Source organism: Sapajus apella, unplaced genomic scaffold, assembly GCF_009761245.1.
Source record: "Sapajus apella isolate SASKATOON/1434 unplaced genomic scaffold, GSC_monkey_1.0 scaffold9, whole genome shotgun sequence".
Taxonomy (NCBI): domain Eukaryota; kingdom Metazoa; phylum Chordata; class Mammalia; order Primates; family Cebidae; genus Sapajus; species Sapajus apella.
Genome location: NW_022436949.1, coordinates 27,220,940 through 27,243,304, shown reverse-complemented (window position 1 = coordinate 27,243,304; position 22,365 = coordinate 27,220,940). Strand labels below are relative to the sequence as shown.

The following is a 22,365-nucleotide window of genomic DNA, read 5'->3' as shown; positions in this document are numbered from 1 at the left end:
ATCACCACTAATACCACAGAAATACAACTCACCATTAGAGATTGCTGCAAACAACTCTATGCATATAAACCAGTAAACCTGGAAGAAATGGATGAATTCCTGGACACTTGCACCCTCCTAAGACTAAACAAGGAAGAAGTTGAAACCCTAAATAGACCAATAACAAGGGCTGAGTAGAGGTAGAAATTAATAGCCCACCAACAAAAAAAAGTCCAGGTCCAGACAGGTTCACAGCCAAATTCTACCAGATGTACAAAGAGGAGCAGGTACCATTCCTTCTGAAAATATTCCAAACAATCCAAAAAGACAGAATCCTCACAAACTCATTTTACAAGACCAACAACATCCTGATACCAAAATTAGGCAGAGACTCAACAAAAAAAGAAAACTTCAGGCCAATTCCCGTGATGAACATAGATGCAAAAATCTTCAATAAAATATTGGCAAAACAATTGCAACAGCTCATCAAAAAGCTTACCCTTCATGACCAAATAGGCTTCATCCCAGGGAGGCAAGGCTGGTTCAACATATGCAAGTCTATAAACACAATCCATCACATAAATAGAACCAAAGACAAAAACCACATGATTATCTCAATAGATGCAGAGAAGGCCTTTGACAAAATTCAACAGCCCTTTATGCTAAAAATTCTCAATAAACTAGGTATAGATGTAACATATCTCAAAATAATAAAAGCTATTTATGACAAACCCACAGCCAACATCATACTGAAAGGGCAAAAACTGGAAGCATTCCCTTTGAAATCTGGCACTAGACAAGGATGCCCTCTCTCACCACTTGAATTCAATGTAGTATTGAGAGTTCTATCCAGAACAATCAGGCAAGAAAAAGAAGTAAAAGATAATAAGTTAAGAAAGGAGGAAGTCAAATTGTCTCTATTTGCAGAAGACATGATTGTATATTTAGAAGACCCCATCATCTCAGCCCAAAATCTCCTTAAGCTAATACGCAACTTCAGCAAAGTCTCAGGATATAAAATCAATGTGCAGAAATCACAAGCATTCCTATACACCAATAACAGACTTAAAGACAGCCAAATCAAGAGCGAACTCCCTTCACAACTGGTACAAAGAGAATAAAATACATAGGAATACAACTAACAAAGGATGTAAAGGACCTCTTCAAAGAGAACTACAAACCACTGCTCAAAGAAATAAGAGAGGACACAAACAGATGGAAAAACATTCCATGTTCATGCTTAGGAAGAATCAATATTGTGAAAATGGCCATACTGCTCAAAGTAATTTATAGATTGAATGCTATCCCCACTAAACTACCTATGACCTTCTTCACAGAACTGGAAAAAATCACTTTAAACTTCGGAACCAAAGAGAGCCCACATAGCCAAGACAATCCTAAGCAAAAAGAACAAAGCTGGAGGCATCACAGTGCTGGACTTCAAATTATACTACAAGGCAACAGTAATCAAAACAGCATGGTACTGGTACCAAAATGGAGACATAGACCAATGGAACAGAACAGAGTCCTTGGAAGCAACACCACACATTTACAACTATCTGGTACCAAAATGGAGACATAGACCAATGGAACAGAACAGAGTCCTTGGAAGCAACACCACACATTTACAACTATCTGATCTTTGACAAACCTGACATAAACAAGCAATGGGGAAAGGATCTCCTGTTTAATAAATGGTGTTGAGAGAATTGGCTAGCGGTGTGCACAAAGCAGAAACTGGACCCCTTCCTGACTCCTTACACTAAAATTAACTCCAGATGGATTAAGGATTTAAACAGAAGACCTAATACCATAAAAACCCTAGAAGAAAACCTAGGCAAAACCATTCAGGACATAGGCACAGGCAAGGACTTCAAGACTAAAACACCAAAAGCAATGGCAACAAAAGCTAAAATAGACAATGGGTTCTAATTAAACTTCAGAGTTTCTGTACAGCAAAATAAACAATCATTAGAGCGAACCAGTAACCAACAGAGTGGGTAAAATTTTTTGCAATCTATCCATCTGACAAATGGCTGATATCCAGGATCTACAAAGAACTAAAACATATTTACAAGAAAAAAAAAACTCATTCAAAAATGGGTGAAAGATATGAACAGTTTTCAAAAGAAGGCATACATGAAGCCAACAAACATAAGAAAAACTGCTCATCATCACTGGTCATTAGAGAAATGCAAATCAAAGCCACGTTGAGATATCATTTCGTGCCAGTTAGAATGGTGATCATTAAAAAATCTGGAGACAACAGATGCTGGAGAGGATGTGGAGAAACAGGAACATTTTTACACTGTTGGTGGGAGTGTAAATTAGTTCACCATTGTGTGGCCATACCTCAAGGATCTAGAAATGGGAATTCCATTTGACCCAGCAATCCCATTACTGGGTATATTCACAAAGGACTATAAATTGTTCTGTTATAAAGACACATGCACACGTATGTTCATCACATCATTGTTTGCAATAGCAAAAACCTGGAACCAGGCCAAATGCCCATCAATGAAGACTGGACAAGGAAAATGTGGCACATATATACCATGGAATACTATGCAGCAATAAAAAATGATGAGTTCATGTCCTTTGCAGAGACATGGATGAATCTGGAAACTATTGTTCTCAGCAAAGTGACACAAGAACAAAAAATCAAATACCAGATGTTCTCAATCATAAGCAGATATTGAATGATGAGAACATGTTGACTCAGGGAGGGAAGCATCACCACTGGGGTCTGTGGGGGTCGGGGGGCCACGGGAGGGACAGTGGGGGTGGGGAGGGTTGGGAAAGATAATATGGAGAGAAATGCCAGGTATAAGTGATGGGGGGATGGAGGCAGCAAACCATCTTGCCATGTATGTACTTACGCAACAATCCTGCATGATCTGCACATGTGCTCCAGAACCTAAAGTACTAAAAAAAAAATAAAGAAAAAAGAAAAAGGGTAACACCCATAGGTAGCTCCATAAAGAGCAAGAGATAGTGGCCCTGGCTCTGAGAAGCAGCAGACAGTGCAGTCAGTCCTGAGCTCTTCTCAGAAATGGCTACATGTGTGCACAGAAAGATCTCACTGCAGGAACTATAACTTAAAGTACATCCAGCATCACTTGCAGGCCTTTGGCTACACACACGCAGACCCAGGTCAGCCAAGGGTCATAAGAGCAGGGCATAAGCATTAAATGTCAAACTGTGTAGAACCAGTCTTTCACAATGAAACTCTGCTAGCAAAAACAATGGCAATGACAGGTTACTCATACCAGAGTTCTCACTCTGCTTTATTGTGTGAAAGCAAGGCACACACTAGTTTCAATAGGGGGAAACAAATCCAAGGTTTCTAAAAATTTCTGGAAGGTATCAGTCAACAAGTCCGATAGGTACTTAAGGCATTTATTGGGAATATAAATAATATGTGACTGCAATTTACACCTAGAGTTGAGAGAGAAATGTGCTGTGGTCACAGGTAGAACAGGAAACTAGGAAAGTTACATGTTTGTTGGGCTTGTTGAAGAAGCCATGGGGAGAACTTAATATTTCTAAGATTTCACACCACCAAGAATATTTCCTCTGAGGTTCTACTAGTCAAGCTAAGACCATAATTTGTGTCCTTTGTCTTTATTTTTTTCTCCTTTTTCCTTCCACGCTATGTTTGTGATTCTCCCTTGCACAATTATTCACTTGGTAATAGGCTATGGCAACAAATAGATTCTCAAGCCTAACGGCATTACCCAATGAAAGCTCAACATCATTTCAGTCTAAGAAAGAATTTTGTTTGGGGTTTTGGATTCCCTACTTAGGAATCCCCGAGGCCATCAGGATGATTAACACAAGATTTGTGGTTTAGACTTTTTTGTAAGGGAATCAGTGGGGCTCATTCTCATCAATCCTATAATAGCTTCTTTACCCAGACGTACTCAGCTATTGTGTAGCCCCTTCTCTTAGTGCTGAGAGATTTTCATTTTTCCTGGCTCCTTTCATTTTGTGTTTAGAATAAGAGAGCAATGTACACTAAGGCGGTGTGGGGTTTGGAGGCTCACTTACTGGAATTCTTGAAATCAGGCTCTGTGTTTCTTCGTCCCTATATGTCTTGCAGAAATAGCTCACTGTCTTACACAATTATATATGTTCAATAAATATTAATTTAAACTGTGAGTTAAGGCTAAGTGGATTAGGCAAAGTGAAAATATACATAATGGTATTGGAAAATGTTTTAAAAAATAGTATCACACTTTTGAATACTAACTTAAGCAAACAGTGTCTTACACATGTAGATGTGTCCTGGGAGCATATGCTTATAATAGATTAGGACCAGAGACTTTGTTAAGTGTCTCATTGTATTTCCATTTATATAAACTTCAGCTATTCCATTTAATTATGTAATTTTTCTCAACATAAAAATAAAATTAGTGTTACTGGTCCAGTATCGGTAGATTTAGATTTTCCAGTTAGTCAAATATGTTTTCTCATCTGGTGTTTACAAGCTACATTTTCTAAGGGACAGTCTCAGATAAGGGTATAATCAATAACTGTGGAATACAGTAGCAGATTAAGGTGCACCAAACAATAGGATAAGATCTGGGTCCACGAACCTGAGATTCGCAACTACTGAATTAAACAATGCAATTGCTTAGCTTAATGAAGCAGGACATATTTTTTGGAAATTTTTTTTTGAATAACTCATATCTTCACATTAAAAGAAAGACAATTATTATTTCCCAGAATATTTGGTAATTTTTTAACTTTTCATAATTGATTATATATAATAAACTAGAACACATCATATGTATAGCTTCAAAGTTCACAACACATTATATGCTTTTTAAATGTTGAAATTTATCTATAGTTTCATGGAAATAATTACAATTTGCTATATTTTATCACATATGGTACACTTAACAATTAAGCAAAATTAGTCTTCTGTTTTATATTACATTTGTATTACTTATACACAAAATATGTTACACAGAACATACTTTGTTATGACTATAGAGAAACTATGCCTACTATGTTTACTGCTATAACACAGTAATTCCATGAGAGTTGCAGAGTCCCTTTGGGAAGTCCTCATAGTGACGTGACATCCCAAACTGCCAGAACCGTCATTTGGATATGTGTAATTTTGCTTAAAAAATATGTTAAACTTTATGTAGCCAAGCAGTTCTCCCTTTGGCTACTCATCTGTGGAGTCCCAGAAGATTATGCATTTCTATTCTAAGGCTGGAACTATTTATCCTTTGAAAGAAATACAAGGAAATAAAATAAAATAAAATAAAACTCAAGCTGCCTTTAAAACTATTACTTTAAAGGCAATGTTACCTACACAGAAGATCTTCACTAAGGCAACTAAATGCCTATTTAACACTTATAACATGTTAAGAGGTTTATTATTATCTGTATCAATGAGGAATTGAAAGATATCTTGAAAGCCTTCTTCAAGTTACAACTTGATTTGGATGATTTAAGCAGAATCCAGTGAAAACCTGTTCTGTTTTTAGAAATTGCTGACAAAGACTATTTAACAAATTCCTCTTAAAGAAACTGGTCAGATAATTGTTACTGTGATTTAATATATGGCTCTCAGTCTGTTTCTTCATTATTCTGAGTGAAAATGAATATGAGTGATTACCAATCTCTGCACAGAGTTTGAGTTGACGTGCAGACTCTGAGTAACTTTTCAGCCTTCTGCGTTTCCATTAATAATCTCAAACTTTTTTTTCTCAAAATCTATTTGCTCAATTCTGTCATCTGGGAAAATCGAGTAAGCAAAAATTTCCCTATTCCTCCACAATGTACAACTAAAAACTCTGGCATTGTTATATAAAAACAAACATAGCAAGCCTGATAAATAGAAAAAAAAAAAAAAAGGCAGAACAGCTAGCAGCTAGGAACATAAGGACCTAAGGAATATCATGATGGTGAGTTCCTTGGGTTTTCTTTTTTCACCACATGTATTCCAGACTTGGAGCTGAAGAAGCAAGCAATCTAACTAACACAGGAAAAATAAAATAAAAGCCATAGAAAAAGCTTACTCTTCCTAAACAAAACACAACAACAACAAAAACTGAATGGGCAGCCTGGCAAGACACCTTCAGACAGTAACTGCTTGACTCAAGCCAAGCATCAGAAGAAAAATGGTGGCATTATCCCCTTCCTAATCAACAAAGTTGGAGAGAATAATCTGGCTATCTACCCCCACCTATTGATAGTAGTAATAAGGTGTTCCCTCCTCTATCTGCTGTGGTGGTGCCTGAAAGGGTTAGTGGAGGATTCTCACCAACTCTTGAGCCAATAGGGTCACGCCCTCCATGGTGTCGGTAGAGAAATGTGGAAGCAGGAAAGGGGCACTGCTAGCTATCTTAGCCAGAAAGGTATGAGTGGATTTCTCCTGGGGAGCTAGAATTCCCATCTCTGCCCAGCAGTAATGAGAAACCCTTTCCCGTTGTGTTATTAGGCTGAGTAGGGAGCCTAGATTTCCACGATCATCTAACAGCACTTATAAAGCAACAGCACTGACTCCCCCTCTCCAACTGTCCCCTTAGAGAGTGGTGTCAAAGAAATCAGCTAAAACAAAGATTTAAATAAGATCCAGAGTCTCATACATATAACAGATGCTTCCAAGTTTCAAACAAATGTCACTGATTACTTCAAGAACTAGAAAATTCTCAAAGTGAATGAAGAAAATATCAACAGAAATCAACTCTGACAAGAGACATATTAGGATTAACTGACAAAAACTTTACAGCAACCATCATAAAATGGCTTCAGTAAGCAATAAGGAACATGCTGGAGCCAATTTAAAAATGTAAAGACTCAGCAAAAACATAGGATGTCTCAGCAAAGAGAGAAGATATAAAGAAGACCAGATAGAAATTTAAGAATTGAAAAATATGACTGATATTTCTTAAAAAATATAAATGAATGTGTTCAACAACAAAATGGAGAGGGAAGATCAAATAATCAGTGAACGTGGAGATAGAAAATATAAATTGTCAAATGTGAGCAATAGAGAAAATAGACTAAAAATATAAAATAAACAGAGTCAGAGGGACTTGTGGGACAAAAAGAAAAGAGGTAACATTTGTATCATCAGAGTTCCAGAAGAAGAGAATAAGAAGTGAGGGGCTAAAAACTTAAAGAAATAAGTGAAAAATATTTCCAAATTTGGCAAAAGAAATAAATCTATACATTCAAGAAGCTGGAAAACTACAACAGAATAACTCAAAGAAACCATGGCAAAACACATAATGCTCAAAGTTTTGAAAATAAAGATAAAGAAAAATCGTGAAAGCAGTGAGAGAGAAACTACACTTTATCTCTAGGAAAAAATAATTTGAATTACAGTGGATTTCTTATCAAAAACCACAGAGGTTAGAAGGAAGTGACACATTTTCTAAGAACTAAAAAAATATAAACTGCCAACCCAGAATTCTATAGCCAGCAAAATATTTTTCAGGACTGGAAGGAAAAATCAAGATATTCTCAGATGAAGAAAAACTATGAGAAACTGTTATAATCAGACCTACCTTGCATATCAGATTCCAATAATCTGACTCAGGTATTCTCTTTAGCATACCACTGTCCTCCCTACTCCAAGTCAGAGCCTATATAAACAGAGGAAAGGTTTTCACCCATCTTAAAAACAATACACATACAGGTTAAATATTTTATGTGTCATTATGGAATTGGTTGTATTTATTTATGTTTAAACAATCGTGTATTTATTTTATTTTTTTATTTTTATTTTACTTTTTTGAGATGGAGTCTCACTCTGTCACCTAGGCTGGAGTGCAGTGATGCAATCTCAGCTCACTGCAACTTCTGCCTCCCACATTCAAGCAATTATCCTGCCTCAGCCTCCCAAGTAGCTGGACTATAGGCACGTGCCACCATTCCCAGCTAATTTTTGCATTTTTAGTAGAAACAGAGTTTCACCATGTTGGCCAAGATGGTCTCAATCTCTTGACTTCCTGATCCACCTGCCTTGGCCTCCCAAAGTGGTAGGATTACAGGCATGAGCCACCGTGCCTGTATTTTCATTGTTGATTTTGTCACTCTCAGTTAATCCTGCAGGATATTCATGAAGCATAGTGCATCCATTGCTGGTGAGTTACTATGATCTTCTGGGAGTGTTATAGAACCCAGTTTTTTCATATTACCACAATTATCATTCTGGTTCCTTCTCATTTGGGTGGATAACAATAACTCTCCAGCAGTAGATCCAAATAAAGATGAAATATTTAAAATACCAGGTAAAGAATTGAAAAGGTTATTAAGTTACTTATGGAGATACAGAAAAAAGTGAAAGTCAACATAAATAAAATTTAAAAACAATTCAGGATATGAATGAAAAATTTTCTAAAGAGATTGATATTTTAGAGAAAAGAAAAAAAACCCAGAACTTTTGGAAATGAAAGACATATTTTGGAAACTATAAAGTGATGTGGAAAGTTTTAGCAATGCATTAAACCAAGTAGAACAAGGTATTTCAGAGCTCAAACATGAGGCTTTTGAATTAACCCAATCAGACAAAAAGAAAGAAAATAAATGAATGAAGTCTCCAAGAAATATGGAATTATGCAAACTGGCCAAACCTAAGAATTACACATGTTCCCAAGGGAGAAGAAAATGCAAAACGTTTTGAATGAAATGATAATTGTGTAAAATTTCCTGGGTCTTGCTAGTGATTTAAAAATCCAAATAGAAGAAGCTCAAAAAACTCCTGGGAGATTAATCGCAAAAAAAAGAGAGAAATCACCAAGGCATATAGTCATCAGGCTATCTAGAGTCAGTGGAAAGGAAATACTTTTAAGACCAGTGAGACAAAAATATCAGGTAACCTCTAAAAGAAAACCTTTAAGACTACTAACAGATTTCTCAGCAGAAACTTTACAAGCCAGAAGGAACTGGGCTCCTATCATTAGTCTCCTTAAACAAAATTATTGTCAGCCAAGAATTTTGTATCCAGCAAAATTAAGTGTCATAAATAATGAAGCAATAGCTTTTCTCAAACAAGCAAAGACTGAGAGAATTTTTCAATACCAGACTAGCCCTAGAATAAATGTTAAAAGAGTTATACATTGTGAAACAACAGGCTGGAACACAACAGAATGGAACACTGGAAGCATAAAATTGACACAGCTTATAAAGCAATAACACAATGAAGAAAACAAAGTCACTAGGTGACAATCAACATGATCACTAGAACACTACCTCACATCTTAATACTAACACTGAACGTTAATGGTCTAAATGTTCAACTTAAAAGATACAAATTGGCAGAATGGATTTTCAAAAATCACAAACGAAATATCTGCTATCTTCAGGAGACACATTTAACATGTAAAGGATTTTTATAGGCTAAAGGGGTGAAAAAGGATATTTCATGCAAATGTAAACCAAAAGTGACAGAAATAGCTATTCTTAGTTAAAACAGACTTTAAAGCAACAATAGTTTCTTTTAGCAAAAAAAGACAAAATCATCAAATAATGATAAAACGATCAATCCAACACAAAGATATAATAATCCTAACTATATATGCACCTAACTCTAGAGCTCCCATATTTACAAAGCTATTACTATTAATCCTAAGAAAAGAGATAGACAGCAACACAATAATAGTGGGGCACATCAACACTCCACTGACAGCACTAGACAAATCATCACAGCAGAAAGTCAACAAAGATATACTGGACTTAAACTGCACTGTAAAACAAATGGAACCTAACAGATATTTATAGAACATTTTACCCAAAAACTGTGAAATACACATTCTTCTCACCAGCACATGGAACATTTTCCAAGATAAACCATAAGATGGGCTGTAAAACAAGCTTTAATAAATTTTTAAAAATTGAAATCACAGCCAGTATCATCTCAGACCAGAGCAGAATACGACTAGAAATCATTACAAAAAAAAAAAAAAACCCTCAAAACTATACATATACATGGAAATTAAACAATTTACTCCTAAATTATTTCCAGATTAAAAATAAAATCAATATAGAAATTTAAAAATTTCACAAAATGAATGATACTGGTTGTAAGGTTTATTGCCGAGGTAAAATGAGGAAACTGAGGCAAGTATAAGAAAATGAGAAGTTAATGTATTCAGCTCCCAGGCAAGGTTCTGTGGTCCAGGAAGGTGCCAAAGAAGTCACGCTAGCTATTCAGGGTGACGGGTTTTATAGGGAGGGGAGGCAATTGATTGGCTATTGGGGAAACAAAGTGAAGGCAATTTCATTGGCTGTTGAGAAACAGGACATGCATGGAGCAAGCTGTCATTGGTAGGCAGGCGGGACTTTGGGTAAGTGGGCCTTGAATGGCTATTGGGGAAACAAAGCAAGGGCAATTTCATTGGCTGTTGAGAAACAGGACATGTATGGAGCGAGCTATCATTGGTAGGCAGGCGGGACTTCAGGTAAGTGGGTCGGCCGGGGACGTATGGGGCAGACTGCTATTGAGTAGGGTTTGGTGGGGCTTCTTTAAAAATTTTTGGTGGGGTCTTTCAACAACGGGCTGGGGGGTTGAGTGCATGGTTTGGTGCTGAGTGTGAGCTTGGGTATGGTATGTAGAGGCGGGTGCGGGGAAGCCATGTGGCGAGGCCAGATAATGAGCTTGGGGTGATGACGTAGTCATCAGGCACAGAGAGGGATGGGTGTGTCCATTCAGCTCCCAGCGAGGCGAGGCAACCGGCCTTACACTGGTGACAGTTATCAAAGCCTGTGAGACACAATAAAAGCAGTGCTAAGAGGAAAGTTTGTAGCACTGAGTGCCTACATCAAAAAGTTTGTTAAGATCACAAATTGACAAGCAAGTGTCACACTTTGAGGAACTAGAAAAAAAAGAACAAGCCAAACTCAAAGCTAGCAAAAGAAAATAAGTATCAAAGATAACAGCAGACTTCAATGAAATTGAAACAAAAAAATACAAAAGACAAATGAAACAAAAATCTGGTTCTTCGAAAGAATAAACAAAACTGATAGATCACTAGCTAGGTTAACCAAGAAAGGAAGAGACATTCATATAAGCTCAATAAGAAATAATAATGGAGACATTACAACTGACACCACAGAAATACAAAAGGTCATTCAAGTATACATGAACACCTCTATGTAAAACTAAAAATCTAGCAGAAATGGATAAATTTACAACCTCTTTAGCTGGAATCAGAAAGAAACAGAAAACTTGAACAGGCCAATAATAAACAACACGATCAAATCAGTAACTAAAAAAATAAAAATAAAAAAATAACTGCCAACACACACATACAAAAAGCCCAGGGCCAGATGGATTCACAGCCAAATTCTACCAGACATTCAAAGAAGAACTGGTACCAATTCTACTGAAACTATTCCAAAAGATTGAGAAGGATGGAATCTTCCCTAACTCATTCTACGAATCCAGTATCACCTTGACACCAAGCCAGGAAAGGACATAACAAAAAAAGAAAACTACAATCCAATATCCCTGATAAATACAGGAGCAAAAATCCTCAACAAAAAACTAGTTAACTGAATCCAGCAGCACATCAAAAAATCAATTCTTCATAATCAAGTGGGTTTCATTCCAGGGATGCATGGATGATTCAATATACACAAGTCAATAAATGTAATTCATTATACAAACAGAATTAAAAATAAAAACCATATCATTTCAGTAGATGCAGAAAAAGCATTCAATAAAATCCAGCAGTGCTCTATGATAAAAATCATTAACAAACTAGGCACAGAAGAAACACACCTCATGATAATAAAATCCATACATAGAAAAAACACAGCCTACATCATACTGAACACAGAAGAGCTGAAAGAAATCCCCCTAAGTGACAGAACAAGACAAGGATGCCCACTTTTATCACGTCTATTCAACATAGTACTGGAGTCCTAGCCAGAGCAATCAGGTGAAAAAAATAAATAAAGGACTTTCGAATTGGGAAAGAGAAAGTCAAATTACCTCTGTTTGCTGATGATATGATCTTATAACTAGAAACTCTAAAGACTGCAAAGGACTCCTAGATCTGATCAATGATTTCAGGAAAGTCACTAGTTACATAATCAATGTACACAAATCAGTAGCACTGCTATACACCAACAATGACATAGCTGAGATTCAAATCAAGTACTTAATCCCTTTTACAATATCTAGAAAAAAAAATAAAATTCCTAGGAATATGCTTAACTAAGGAGATGAACAACCTCTACAAGGAAAACTTCAAAACACTGCTGACAGAAATCATAGATGACACAAACAAATGGAAACAATCCTATGCTCATAAATTGAAGAAATCAATATTGTGAAAATCACCATACTTCCCAAAGCAATCTACTGATTCAATGCAATTCTTATAAAATTATTAAATAACAACAGTATTTTTCACAGAATTAGAAAAAACAATCCCAAAATTCATTTGAAGCCAAAAACAAGCCTAAGTAGCCAAAGAAAACTTAAGCACAAAGAAGAAATCTAGAGGCATAACATTACCCAACTTCAAATTATACTTCAAAGCTACAGTAACCAAGATAGCATGGTACTGGTATAAAAGTAGTTACATAGACCAATGGAACATAACAGAGAACCCATAAATAAAGCCAAATATCTACAACCAGCTAATCTTTGGCAAAGCATACAATAATATAATCTGGGGAAAGGACCCCGTATCAATAAATGGTGCTGGGAAAATTGAACAACTATATATAGAAGAATGAAACCAGATCTTTATCTCTCACCACATAAAAAATCAACTCAAGATGGGTTACAGATCTAAATCTAACATCTGAAACTATAAAAATTCTAGAAGAAAACCTAGGAAAAACTCTTCTGGACACTGGCCTAGGCAAATAATTTATGACTAAGACCCCAAAAGGAAATGCAACAAAAACAAAAATAAATAAATGGGGCCTATTAAACAAAAGCTTCTGCATAGAAAAAAAATTTGGAGCAAACAGAAAACTCACAGAATGGGGGAAAATATTTTAAAACAATGCACCCGACAAAGGACAAATATCCATAAGGAATTCAAACAAATCAGTAAGAAAAACAACCAAAATAATCCCATTTAAAAGTGGGCAAGGAACATTACTAGACATAAAGATATACAAATTGCCAACAAACATGAAAAAATCATCAATATCACTAGTCATCAGGGAAATGCAAATTAAAGCAGTAAAATACCACCTTACCCCAACTAGAATGGCCATTACTAAAAAGTTAAAAAACAATAAATGTTAGTGTGGATGTGATGAAAAAGGAATGCTTATATGCTGTTTGTGGGAGTATAAATTAGCACAGCCTCTATGGAAAACAGTATGGAGATTTCTCAAATAACTAAAAGTAGACCTACCATTTGATCCAGAAATCCCACTACGATCTACCCAAAGGAAAAGAAATCACTGTATCAAAAAGACACCAGCATATGTGTGTTTATCACAGGATGATTCATAATGGCAAAGATATGAATCAACCTAAGTGCATATATACATCTACACATGTATATATGTATGCATATATATGTATGTTATATGTTTATATATGTATATACTCATACACACCATGAAATAATGTTCAGCCATAAAAATTAATGAAATACTGTCTTCTGTGCAACTTGGATGGAACTTGAGGCCATTATTAAAAATAAAGTAACTCAAAAATCAAAAACCAGATTCAGCATGTTCTCACTCATAAGTGAGAGTTAAGTTATTGGTACGCAAGGACATACAGACTGGTATAATGGATACTAGAGACTCAGAAGAGGGTAAGGTGTTAGGGAGTGAGAACTGAAAAACTGCGTATTAGGTTCGATGTACACTACTCAGGTGACAGGCACGCTAAAATGCTAGACTTCACCACTACACATTTCATCCATGCAACAAAAAACAATTGTACCCCTAAAGCTAGTTAAGTAAAAATAAATTTAAAATAAGTAATAAATATCTACACTATTTCCCCACCTCACCAGCCCTTACCACAATCCCCAATATGCAGCCTCTGTCCTTGTTCCATAGTCACAGGCCATATTTTACATAGACATAGACACACACACACACACACGCACACACACACACACACACACAGTATTAGGTAAAAATATCAATTAACAGCCCTTATGAAAATTCAATTTCAGCTGAGGCAATGATTCCTATGCCTTGGAATGGTTTTAGACTTCCAAACTGAAAAATATTGCTGAAATCTCACTTCCGTAAGTCAAAATTTGATTGCATGTTCAGTTTAAACTTCTGAGTCTAAAAATGGCTATAAGGTTAGTATTTTTAAAAACAGCCAACTAAATGCAATTTCTCTTTCCAATTTGGCCAAGCTTTTTAGTGGAAATTATTCCTAAATAGACTGAAAATCTATGACAACATCCAATGGTCTTGTCTACCTACCTGTGTTTATGTTTCAAATTGTCAGCAGAGCCTGTACTTCAGAGGTCAGCTGCTTGGCAGTCTTAGCTGCCTCTGTGATAGCCTTGGATACAGGCCCTTTCTCTTCTTATTCAAGTGTATCTGCAAGTGTTCTAAAAAGTGAGAAAGGTACAAAAGAGAAAAAAAATGCTGGAGGATTGAGCCATAAAATACAGTCCTCCTTTAGGACTAAAAGGCCATTATCATTCTGGCTCACGGTTTTAGTAAGAATAGGGGCTGGCACCAAGGAAAGCCATGTATCTAGGCCCAAACAAATGTCCCTGACACATATGGTCCTGCCATGTGGTGTGATACATTTAGAGACAATTTTGGAATATGTATTTTCAAGGAATTACTGAACTTTCTCTCTTCCTTTGACAAGCAGAAAGTGAAGGATTTGGAAGGTGCAGGCATACTGCCTGGAGGAAAATGAAAGCTTTATGAGGAGCTACATTCAGAGTTGGATGATTTCAAATCATCTGTGCTATCAATGCTACACACTGAAGCACGGGAAGAGTCAGCGTTCTTTTGGTTTAAGGCCAGAGATAATGCTTTTACTGCCTTTTTTGCACAGTGTCTATGGTTCATCCTGCTCACCAGGAGCATGCATTTGAGTCCTGAACCTCACTGCTGGGGTCTTCTGGGCCTTTTCAGAGACTAATTTTCAGAAGGCCCTCATTTGCTCAGCGGATAAAGGTGCAGCAAGACTGGAGATAGGGACCAGCTTGCCACTACACACTTTCTCAAGTCCTGTCTTCAGAGAAGAGCCATTTTTTTCACCCCTGTACCTCTGTGGTTTTAAATGAACCCCAGGCAGAAAGGCACCTGACTAGAATTCTGATATTGACTCGTGAAATGGACTTTTGAATGTGCATTTTTGGAGTGGAGGTTTCAGTTTGCTTCTTTCATGCCTTTTCCTTGGCAATTTTTGACAGTTCCCTGAGCTTCTTCTGCATGATCCACGTTATTACTCTGGAGCAGTTTTTTAGTACTTAACTGAGCATTCAATGTATCTGCCTGAGCAGAAACATTTACTACTCTGTCTCTTCTGTGAGCAGTATTTGAAATCATAACCACAGTATTTGTTTCTGGCTTTCATTTTGGTTTTTCCACCCACTCTATGGCCAGTTTTTAGTTTTTTGTTCACAGTAGGTACATTTTCATATGTCCGTTTTTTATCGTCATATTTAGCAGAGTCACTTGCATTACTACCTTTTCTAATTTTGTTTTTCTTTTGTTTTCAGCAACAGCTTTTTTTTTTTTTTTTTTTTTTTTGAGACGGAGTCTTGCTCTGTTGCCAGGCTGGAGCACAGTGGCGCAGTCTCGGCAGCATCCGCCTCCCGGGTTCAAACGATTCTTCCGCCTCAGCCTCCCAAGAAGCTGGGACTACAGGTGCGTGCCAAATGCCCGGCTAATTTTTGTATTTTTAGTAGAGACGGGGTTTCACCATGTTGACCAGGATGGTCTCTATCTCGTGACCTTATGATCCACCCACCTTGGCCTCCCAAAGTGCTGGGATTACAGGCGTGAGCCACTGCTCCTGGACGCAACAGCATTTTTTAACATTTATCGTGTAAGGCTTGCCTAGGTCATAGTTTAATGGTATTTATTATTGAATTGGGTTCTTCCCCAGATATTTTCCATTGGGTAGCTTAATTTTCTGAGGAGGAGGCTGAGGTACTGATTGGTTAGATGGATTCCGATAGAGGGAGGATAAGGTGCTCCTTTGTGGGAAAGAGGCGGTGGTTTAGAATTCCACAGGCTTTCAGCCAAGCTTAGCACACGAGGCAGGGCAAGAGAAAGGTCACTGGGAACAATACCATTCGCATCACACTTGACTTCTGTCCCTTCTTGGAATGTATGCTGCTGAAGCTCCATAGCTTCCGGGTTATCTTTATAGTCCCTTTTGGGGAATACTGTCATAGTGATGCGGACCCAAACGGCATCACCAGAACGGCTGTATTTGTTTCCTACCAAAAGTTGGGCTATGGTACCAAATGTTTCATGGTCTCTTTTGAACATATCCAGGAGGACCCCGGAGAAGAGCTTCTCACCGGCGCAGGACGACATGATGAGCGCGTCCTCAATGCACTATGACCTGCACCTCCGAGCCCGGGGTCAGCTGCCACACCAAGGAGTCACCACCGACCGTCGGCTGAATGAGCCCAGGTGCTGCAGTTGAGGCAGCGGCGTCTCCTCGCGCTACTCAGGAGCTGGTGGTTGCTCCGCCGCAGTGCAGGTAAAGGGGTGAAAGGTCAGACTCTTGAGAGGTGCGGCTGCCCCAGATCCGTCTCCCTCACAGGCAGTTTCCCCTCAGCCTCAGCTCCGGCCCTGCCGCCTCCATGTTACCGGCAAGCGTCCCGCGGCGGCAGCGGCAGCTGCACGGCCTGAGGCGCGGACTGCTGGGCGTCGGCCTCACAGTAGGGCACAGACGCTTCAGTGGCCGTAACCGGGAGAAGTTCGGTGTCAGCCTCGCTGCTGGGGACAGGTGCCGTCCACAGCCAGGCCTGGCCGGGGCCCTGCTCTCTGGGCACGCTGCAGTCGCCGCCGCCGCTACAGCCACGGCCACCATTTTCCTCCCGGCTTCCCCTCCTCCACCTCGGGCTGAGGTGGCTGCCCAGCTGCTGCGGCGGTGGCGGCGGCGCCGATGACTAATTGCAAACTCTAAGACCCGGAGTGGACTCACCTGTGAAGCCGCCCACCTCAGAGATTGCTGCCCCAACAAGTGGGTATGAAACACCTGTTCTATAGATTTTAACATGAGAATGAAAATGTTTTTAAAACTCAACTGTTAGTATACTTAATGTTGGGTTCTGGCAATGGATTGTGTTTCTTGTTTTACTATATATTTTTTTCTTTAAAACAGACATTCAATTCTGTAAGGAAAAAAATAAACATTATAATATTTAGTAAATATTATATGCCAACCGTCCCCAGGCTCAGATTCTAGTGTAGGTAGTATATGACGGGTAAGTATTTGCCAATGCACAATATGAGTTTGAGAAATCTGTCTACAACGTGATAATCAGCTTAGGGTGAACCCTTCATCATACAGAGTGAACTTTTTATTTTAACTTGTTTCAAATCCTCTTTCATGTGTTCTTTGCCTGCCCTTTTGATATTATTTCCCTTGATATTCTGTGAGGGCTTTTTTTTTTTTTTTCTTTGAAACAAAGCCTTGTTCTGTCACCCAGGCTGGAGTGCAATGGAGCAATCTTGGCTCACTGCAGCCTCTGCCTCCCTGAGTAGCAATTCTCCTGCCTCAGCCTCCTGAGTAGCTGGGATTACAGGCGACCGCTACCAATTTTTGTATTTTTAGTAGAGACAGTGTTTCACCATGTTGGCCAGGCAGATCTCAAAACTCCTGACCTAGTGATCCACCTGCCTCGGCCTCCCAAAGTGCTGGGAGCCACTGTGCCTGGCCTTGTCCGTTTTCTATAGCATGATCCTAATACTTTATCGTCTTTCTCACATGTGTGTGGATGTCTGCATGTGTGTTTATGTATGTGTGCACGTTTTTGTATGCACGAATGTGTACTTCTGTGGGTATGCCTGTGTGTGTGTGTGGTTAAGTGTGTGCATTGGTTGTGTTTTTTGTTCATATGTATATATTAACTTTTATTATTCATTTAATGACTGTCAAGTTATTGTCTTCGTATCTATTTACTTAGTTACCTACATCTTATCTAACTATTGTACAAAGCAAGAATCACTTCACCACTTTCAGAATATTATTTCAGTTAACACATTTAAATGACCAAATAATCAGGAATATATGCCCAATGCCTAAAACATACTAGTAACTATGCAAGTTACTCTACTTACTAAGGGTAAATTGTACAGTTCCTGATCTTTAAAAAGTTTCTTTTGCCTTTAACTAACGTTTTCTTTCTTTAAGTTGGGAAAATGTATGATGACTAAACTGTAATTTATTTTAGCCACTTAACCAAAATTATGCAATCTCCCAAATTTTCTCAACACTTATTAAATAAAAACTTAAAATTCCTTAAGTTTTCTAATAATCTGACTCAGGTGTTGTTTCCAAGGTCTCACTGCCACCTCACACTCCGACTTCCTAACGGGTTCTAGTGGCCCTGAGTTACTGTTTCATAAATATATATTCCTCCTGAGTTGCCTCAAAACATTGAACATGCTATTCTTTTTAGGCCTATCCATTCTCTCTCTTCCATTTTCAAGTTGTCTAAATCTGAACCACTTTTCCAAACTAGCAAACTAGCACAGATTCTACACAGTAATTTATACTTCCTTAATAATCTTTCTTTATATAGTACCTCTCTTGTAACAATTCACGCAATCTGCATGAGTCAGTCATGAATTCTATATAGAATGTCAGTGATGTTCTCATCACTATGTTAGGCACTAGGAATATGACCAATAACAAAATGTACGCTGTTTTCATTCACATGGAGTTTAGAGTCTAGCAGTAAAGGTGGACATTAAACAAATTATTTTAAAAATACACCATGAAAAACTGAATAAACTCTGTAAAAAAAATATGAGAACTTGAAAAAAGCATGTTTTTGTTATTTATGTGAAGAAACAGTGCTAGATGGCGAATGCTTCGAGGGGAAAGACCACCTACATGTTACCTTGTATAACTAGAAAGCACTCAAATAATATTTATATATTTTAAAGATATTAAAGTTTTAAATATTTAATATTTTAAAGATTTTTAAAATAAAGCTTAGTTCCGTTTATACTAATAAGAAAGTGGAAAGGCTGGTTTTACAATGAGGCTGCTTTTCATTTTATTTAACATTGATATAGGAAGCAAATGAGAATTAGATTCTAACATAACTTTACCATATCTTTTTTATTTCAGTCTTATCAGTTTTTTGTATATCATACAAATAACTTAGAAATAACTGATTTTTAGATGATAACCACAGTTGTTGTTCTGTAACTTTAGAAATAGTCCATTCTAAAATAACAAAGATTCTTAGTAAATAAAGAAGATTGACAAGTGCATCTAAAATATTAAAATTATTCTGGGAGTAGACTGAGTCATACTAATTAAGTGAACACCATGACCTTACCAGTGTTTGGCCATCCATGAAGCCAGAAATCTCTGTGGATTCAATATTAAAAGAACATCCAAGAAAAAGTCCAGCTATGTGGAGACATCATTGAACACCATCATTTCTGAATAATACTCCAATATTTAACTTGATTATATTGCATTTAGTATTTTGTTTTGCTTTTAAGACAGAAAAATCAAGTTCAAGCATCCACTGTTTTTCTACAAGATTTTATAAATCATTGCCTGGATATAATACAAGTGATTTATAATTTTTGTTATTATCAAGCAAAGCTCAAAGAATAATAACAATATACTAGCAGATGGATAGAGCAATTTAATCACCACACTAGTAATAATTTGATTTCCTGCATCCAATGATTCAAAATATGGATGTATTTATTGAGAAACTGGATGTGTAATAAAAAGAACTTGAAGCCTTAGAGAATAATTATTTTCAAGGGCTGAGTTACTATGTGGTTTCAAACATGTGCTTCTACCTCTCCCAGAGTCTCTTCTCATATTATTTACATGTATTCTATCAAACCATTAAAACACTGGATCTGATTCCTGTCTAACAGATCTTATTACTTCCCTGCAAAATCCCTTTTTCCAGTAGGTTAAAATTATGAAAGAGAAACTAAAACATGACAGGAACTTTTGATATTATGTTACTTCTGTAAGGCACTTGAGGTCAAGAAATTTGTCTTTTATTTTCAGATTTCAAATTTTATAATCTTGAAAAAAAAGACAAAAGACATTCAATACATAAAAGTACAAACATCTAAGAAAGTATTACTATAAATTCTGCCTCTTATAAGTTATTAGAGTTAAATATGAATAACATTTCAGGCATATCTCTATATCACTATGTATAGTTAGATGGGTATACAAATAGAAGGACAGATGGGCAGAAGGCAGATATGTGGTTAGGTGGAAAGATTAAGGAATGGATAAACATGGTTTTATAAGGCCTAAAATACAGTACACATGTCATTACAGTAAAAATTAAATTAACATATTTAAGTTTTACTTTATTGGAAATTAACAGAAGGGAAATTTAATTAAAAATAAATAATTTCCAGACTTTAAATGAATGTTTTATCAACAAAAGAGATAACATCTTAAATATTATAAAGTTAACCATTTTTAGCAACATGTTTTAATGTGTACATTATTTCACTTTCCTTCCTGTTAAAATATTAAGATAGTAACTCTCTTGGTATTCTTTTATCTCATGTTAGTGATGTTCTTGTTTTTATAGTATCGAGATTTCCAATGTTTATTTTCTCTTTTTAAGCCATAATTTTGGCCAGTATTTACTTTTGATTCTGTTTTTTAATAGATTCAATTCTCACCACCGGCTCCTTTACTATACCTTTCTGAGAGTGTTATTTGGATGCATTTATTGGATACTAGTTTCCCCCTTAAGTATTATAAATGCCAGTACTGCCTTGTTTAAGATGCTGTACAAAATACATCAATCCTTACTGTCTTAATACTAGAAAAGTTTGTCTTGATTATACAAATCATCAATGCATATCATACAGAGAATCAATCTGATAGAGGCTTACTTCAACATTTGTTTTCACAATTGTTGTGGTAGGAAAACAGGATGATAGTGAATAATTAAATGACTCCTAAAAGATGTACATTATATGCATACACATAGAAAGGGAAGGCAATCTTAACACACACCAAAAGAGGAGAGCTGAAATATAATTGTGATTAACCCCAATCTAAGCTTCTACTACTCAATATTTGGATCGCTCTTTCCTGCATTTAAAATACACTCAAAGGAGACAGCCTAAAAGTCCCATCCACACTCATAGCATCAAGCTTGCAGAGAAAGACTTCTGTATGATTCATGATAGTCTTTCATTAGGAGATAATACAAAGCATTCTGCATTACATTCAAAACTGGCTTTTACTGACTTGGAAAATTGTGAACTGCCAAGCCACCCAATTTATTTAGAGAATTCCGTAGATACAGAGCTCATTTAGTACCGGTCCCCCACTTCACAGAGCACTATTACCTGATCAGAATGTTACCTGTTCCTACCACTAAACATCACGGCATCTGCCTTGGAGTGAAAACAAACAAAAAATGAACTCAAAAGACATGTTTTTTGGCCTGCACACTCCTGATATAAAATAGAGAAATATTAACAAGATTACCTCAAAAATTAATCTTATTCCTTAAAAGGAGAGGCAGCGAATAAACACCAGATTAGAGTATATATAATTCTGAAATATACTATGCAGACATTTCACAGTTCAAATACCCTAATGGAGGAGAATGTTCCATAAAAAGGCAAATTCTTCTCTGTGAACATAGCTCCTTTGTGCATTGTTCTCTGCACACTTCGACTCATTACTCTGTGAGGTTTGTCCCTTTCCATTGCACATTGGATCTTAGAGGCATTCACCTGGAACTGTCACACATAACTCCCATTCACATTGAGTTGTCTAAGGCATGTTTCATAGCCACATCTAAATTCAAGGGGCTAAGAGAAACTATGGACAAAGAATAAGGAAAAAAAAGGATTTCTCACAAAATATAAAATATCAATAAAGAGACGAAAATTACAAACAGAAGCCAAACAGAAACTCTGGAGTAGAAAATTATAAAAACTGAAATTTTTTAAAAAGTCACTAGAAGAGGTGATGTTTAAAGACAGATTTGGGCACATAACAGAAAGTAGCAGTTAAATATAGGACAATAAAAATGATCCAGTATGAGGAGCAGAAATAAAAAAGAATAAAGAAAAATGAATAGATTTAAGGGACCAATAAGACACAATCAAGCATACAAATATGTGCATCATGGGAGTCTCAGAGAGAAAAGAGAGGCAAAAAGGGTGGAAAGAATGTTTGAAAAAATTAATGAAGGCATACAAAATTATATGAAAGACAACAATCTACACATTTATGAACCT

At 36.8% G+C, this 22,365-nt stretch overlaps 1 long non-coding RNA gene across 2 annotated transcripts in view; it reads right to left on the bottom strand.

Moving 5' to 3' along the window:
* LOC116551329 overlaps positions 1–22,365 on the bottom strand; it is a 113,855-nt gene that overhangs the window by 8,466 nt on the left and 83,024 nt on the right. Inside the window, exons 1-2 of one of the 2 annotated variants that reach the window (XR_004268853.1) lie at positions 19,446–21,183; positions 14,371–14,501 (exon numbers count right to left, since the gene is read on the bottom strand). This is a non-coding gene — a long non-coding RNA (uncharacterized LOC116551329). Of the gene's footprint in view, positions 1–14,370; positions 14,502–19,445; positions 21,184–22,365 lie in introns of those variants that run through there. The other variant, XR_004268852.1, reaches the window with a different exon arrangement.